This window comes from Pteropus alecto, unplaced genomic scaffold (assembly GCF_000325575.1).
Source record: "Pteropus alecto unplaced genomic scaffold, ASM32557v1 scaffold131, whole genome shotgun sequence".
NCBI classification, from domain to species: Eukaryota; Metazoa; Chordata; class Mammalia; order Chiroptera; family Pteropodidae; genus Pteropus; species Pteropus alecto.
In genome coordinates, this window is record NW_006434709.1 from 18,566,559 (window position 1) to 18,571,507 (window position 4,949).

The following is a 4,949-nucleotide window of genomic DNA, read 5'->3' on the forward strand; positions in this document are numbered from 1 at the left end:
CCGCCGCCGCCGCAGCAGCAGCAGCAGCCTCCGCCGCCACCACCGCCGCCTCCGCCGCTGCCCCAGGAGCGGAACAACGCCGGCGAGCGGGGTAAGGCCGCGCTCCCTCCCCGCCGCTTGGGCGCCGGGCCGCAAAACAGCGGGGAGGGAGGCTGGGGCGGGCGGGGGCGGCCTGGGCGCCCCGGGGATGAGAGAAGGAGGCTGAGTGGAGGTGGGTCTCCCGGTGCCGCAGTGTCAGCCCGGCTCGGGCCCCGGCTGGCAAGAAAAGCCGCGGCTTCCCCACTCGCCTGGGCTCTCGGTCAGGCCGCGCTTTGTTTGGTTTCGGGGCTCCGCACCCTCTACCCCCACCCATCCCTTTGGCTTGTCGGCTCCCTCACGGATCCCGCAGGAATCTGTTGGTAACTGGAGGGAAGGCGAAGGGTGAGATTTCCCCCTTTTCTGCCGTCTTCCGCTGTTTAGTCGCCCCCTTTCTAATAGGAGGTGGGGGGAACGACTGGGAGTGATCGGGCGGTGGGGTTGGCTGGGGAACTTGTTTTCCCCTTTTTCTCGGTTAGCCTCCCCCTTCCTGTGGAGGAGGGGAGAGGGGGAATCGGAGTGGTCCGTGGTGTTGGCCGAGGAACTTGTTTCCCCCGCCCCCCCTCTCTAGTCACGGGGTAGGGGGAGCAGCGACTCCTCTCCCAGCCCCACAGTGTTTGCTGCGCAGTTTGGCTTTAGTTACAGAACCCCTGGGCAGGACCCGTTAAATCGAGACCTTTAAATAAATAAATATAGAATCCATCGGCCATTTCCAGCCCCCCTCCCTTGCGTGCAGTGCAGTTACCCTTCCGCTTTATCGACACCCCTCTCGCTTGTCCTCCCCTAGCGAACCCCCACGCTGCCGTGCTACCCTCCATCTCCTAGTGCGTTTGAACGCCCCTTAGAACTGGCTGTGTGTGTGTGTGTGTGTGTGTGTGTGTGTGTGTGTGTGTGTGGTGTCGTGTCCAAGGCCTAGTGAAATGTGTCATTTGGACCCAACTGTGCAGCTCTGTCTGATAACCACCATTGTCTAAGGGCTGAGGCTCCTGGGGGTTGAATTCTTGCTTTACCAGAAATAATGTTCAGTTCTACTTTGACGATATGGTTATTTTGGGAGGTTTATGAGGTGGGGTGTTGCACCTTGGTCTCCAAACGTAACTATTCTCTGTTAATTAGCTGCTCTCAGTGGGAGTAGAGGTCAGTACCATATTTATGTGTACGGTTGTTGTTTTAAGAAGGAGGGGAATTATTAGGAGACATTTTGCGTGTTTTCGTTGTCGGATTAAGGTTAATTTTACATGCGTTGGTTGTCACACCTCCTTTGATTAAAGGAATTGAGATTAAATGCCTTTTAAAATTTATACATTCTTTCTTTAAAAACTGTTTCATTGTTACACTTGATTAAAATACTTATGAAAGGGAGATGATAATCTGAAAAATAGTTTAAAGGATTTTCACTAGTCACTGTTACAGATAGTCCTTGAGAAAGCAATTTGGTATATGTTGTTTGAAAGAATATGATGTTTCGAGCCAGTTAGAGAGGTCTTGTGCAACATTATTGGTAAATGTTTTAATGATTTCTTTGATACATTTTTCCTTTTCTTTTTTAATTAAAAATATTTGTAATTCAATCGTTTCATTTCACATTTGTATATCAATCAGTGTTCTCCTGTGTTCCATTCAAATAATATTCAATTTTCCTTCCAGAATTGGCACTGTATATAATGGAATTGACAACATTTTTTGAGAAAACAATGGCACTGGATTGAAATCCTAGCATCATAAAGACTATTGCTAGATGTAAAGCTTTTTCAAGATGTACTGATTTGTTAATAACATTAACACGGAATCAAATTCTTCAGTCAAACTTAATTTAGTCTCATTGTCTTTAAATATTCTGAATCTCCTTTTTCACTATTTTGTGTGTAATTTCATTGAGATACTTTCATTTTGGATACTTTTATTCATTTGTGTGAGATTATTGGCTACTGAAGTCTTTGCTTTTGAGTTGACTTGGTTTTTGGCAGTCACATGCTGGAGTGTCAATTTTCTTGTCGTTGATGTCCATAAACTGACTCAAATGTTCATGGATCAGAACTTCAGTATGCACCTAACCAAGTGGTAAATAAGATTCACTATAGGATTGTTGCTTTGCTGCAATCCTAGTAGAAATTGTTCTGGAGATTCTATGTTGGCACAGAGGGGAAAAGAACTGGCTGATTAGTCTTCAGAGAAAATATTATAGATCTTTTAGAGGGCAAATAAATGGCCTCAAAATGAATAAATCATTAAGATGAATTAAAAGACTAAAAATAATATTTTGCTAGCTTTATGTAAAAATGTCGTTCTTTGAAAATTGACGATTCAATTATATTTTTTTAAAGATACAAGTCACATAATGATCAGAAGTTAGCCAAGAAGAATACTTTTTATTGCAAAAGTTTTATTGAGCATGCAGTCACTATTTCTGGTTTGGATAGGAGAGGTTTTGTTGTTTAAAAATATTCTGTTTCATAATTTTGACAAGGAACTACAGCTAACATTGTGTGTGTGTGTGTCTTTACTAACTTAATGGTTCTGTAACTCTTGCATTAGAGTCTTTGATAGAATTACATAATAGTGGATCACACAACTTTCCAGATAGGGAATTGAAGAAGTGAGCCTCACTGTTCTAAAACGAGTTAATTTGATTTATATATAAATTCACTTATTAAATATAAAGGATGAACTTTTGGCTTTTTAGTGGTAATAAGATAGTTGTAAGATAGTATTTTTTTTTCCAAGCAAAAATTGTCAGAACTAGTTTTTATTTGCTTCTTTGCCCAGGGTTAATTGGTGTAAAACTTTCTTGACACACACACACACACACACACACACACACACGATAGTGTTTGAAGAAGAATGGAACAACCCTACAGAGTGAAATCTTAGGACTTTTCAAAGCCTTCCTTAGAGGAGAATTTCTTACACTGATAGTCCACTAAACATTAGTCTTTTTAGTCTTTTAATTTAAATTCCTGAGTTTAGGATTTCACATACCACTTAAAACTCCACATAGGGACACTGATAATATATTCCAGATTGAGTGACACTGAAAGTAGTATGAGATTGGATTTTTTTATATTTTTATTTTAAAATGCTAAAAAGATTTTAGCTTTTGCAACTTGTTCAGCTAAATTTATCTTGATACCTATTTGGTCATCTTTTACTAGAACTGTGAGGAAAGTTTACAAATCTGCAGAAGTACTGAGGATTCTGAGCACTTTCAGTTTGTAGTTGTTAAAATCCATTAATTTGAATTGGTAATAATGCATATGATTTAAAATTCAAAAGTCCCTTTCCTATACCTGTCATCAGCTACCAAATCTTTCTACCTGGAATCAATCACTGTGTTTCTCATTTATTTTTTAGTAAACGATGAAATTTGATTTCTGAAAAATTGATATGGAAGATAGGTGTTTTGGAAAATAGGTGTAATTTTTGTTCTAATTATCGGAAAAGTCATAAGATTGTTTTGAAGTGCTGAAATTTTAAATGATCATTTTATATCAAGAAATTTAATGAGTGCAATACATTAATGGATTTTGCTATTAATTTCTAGTCTGAAATAATTGTAGAGTAAAAACTTAATCAGTCTCTTTAATTCTGTATTTGTGGGATAGAAGTATCACCGATGACCCTAGAATTAAAGGGTATTTTTTGAAATAATTCAGTGTGTCATATAACATAAAATATAACTGATGGAGCTTCATATTTATAATGCGCAGTAGCCAGGAAATGCCTGAGAGTTCTAGTTATTCATGTTAATTATACTTTCTGTGAGATTATTCTAACCCATGATATTTTACTTTCTAGTTCTTTCTACTACTTAGAGAATAAGAAACTTCTGCAACCTTTCTAGATAGAAGAGTTCTTGACAAGGAAAATGATTTTTCCTGTTTAGGAATTAAGTACCATGAAGTACTACTCTCTCATCTGATAGCTAAACCTTCAATAAATGTAAAAAGTATTTACATCCCATAGGAGATACTCTGCGTGTGTGTATGTAGCCTATTTTCTCAAAGCTTAGAAATTATTTGAGGAATAGAAATGGGATAACAATGCTGATGTTAAAGTTCTGCTGATTGGGCCTAAGAGTTGTCCTTGTACTGCTTTTCTCTTTCTTTACTGAAAATTCTGGCAAACCTAAGGAAAGGCCAGCCAGCTTGGAGACCTACCAGGTAAGGCAAGAACCACCAAGTAGATCCTGACCTGTTAGTGAGGACCCTTGGACTTAGCTTTGGCAGAATTCAAGGCTAATGAGTACCTTCTTAGTTTTTTTTTTTTCTTTTTTTCTTTTCTATTTGTCTTAACTTTGAAAATAATCTTTTAAAAAAGAAAAACAGAAAAGAGAAAATAATCTAAAATAACGAGTTATTTCAACTTGTGTTCTCTAATTGTCCCCCTAATGAGGTACTTTTATTTTGCATTTGTCTTGTTCCACTGGTCTCTGAAGGATTCTTTTGGACCTTCCATTTCACTAATTTATCAGCTCTTCAAATTTCATTCTTCCAGAGACTTCTGGTTAATATGTGAGTTTGTTAGCAAGGTACCCCCAAATTGCGTTGTTATCCTCTAAAAATAAAACTATGAGGAAAGGAAATATAATGGATGAGACAGGTTGTTTGAGTTAGAGCTAGCTAGACCTGGGTTCCAGTCCTGCTATTCCAGTAAAGAGCTGTTTGACAATGGGGCATGGGGCAAGCGATAACCTCTTGAAGCCTTACTTCATTGTCTTTAAAATGGGTACACTATAACTTGCTTTATGGAATACTTGTAAAGATAAGAGATAGTAAAGTACCCAGCATATGGTAGATTGATTTTCTTTCTTTCTCCTTCCCTTCCCTCCCTTTCCTCTCTCCCCTCCCCTCCCCTCTCCTCCCCTCCCCTCCCCT

At 39.4% G+C, this 4,949-nt stretch overlaps 1 protein-coding gene across 1 annotated transcript in view; it reads left to right on the forward strand.

Annotated features, from left to right (window-relative positions):
- Positions 1–6: 6 nt before the first annotated feature.
- Positions 7–4,949, forward strand: part of FBXO11 (F-box protein 11) — a 74,107-nt gene continuing 69,164 nt past the window's right edge. The window contains exon 1 of the mRNA XM_006909612.3: positions 7–91. The gene's annotated coding sequence lies outside the window, so the exon portion shown is untranslated. The remainder of the gene's footprint in view (positions 92–4,949) is intronic.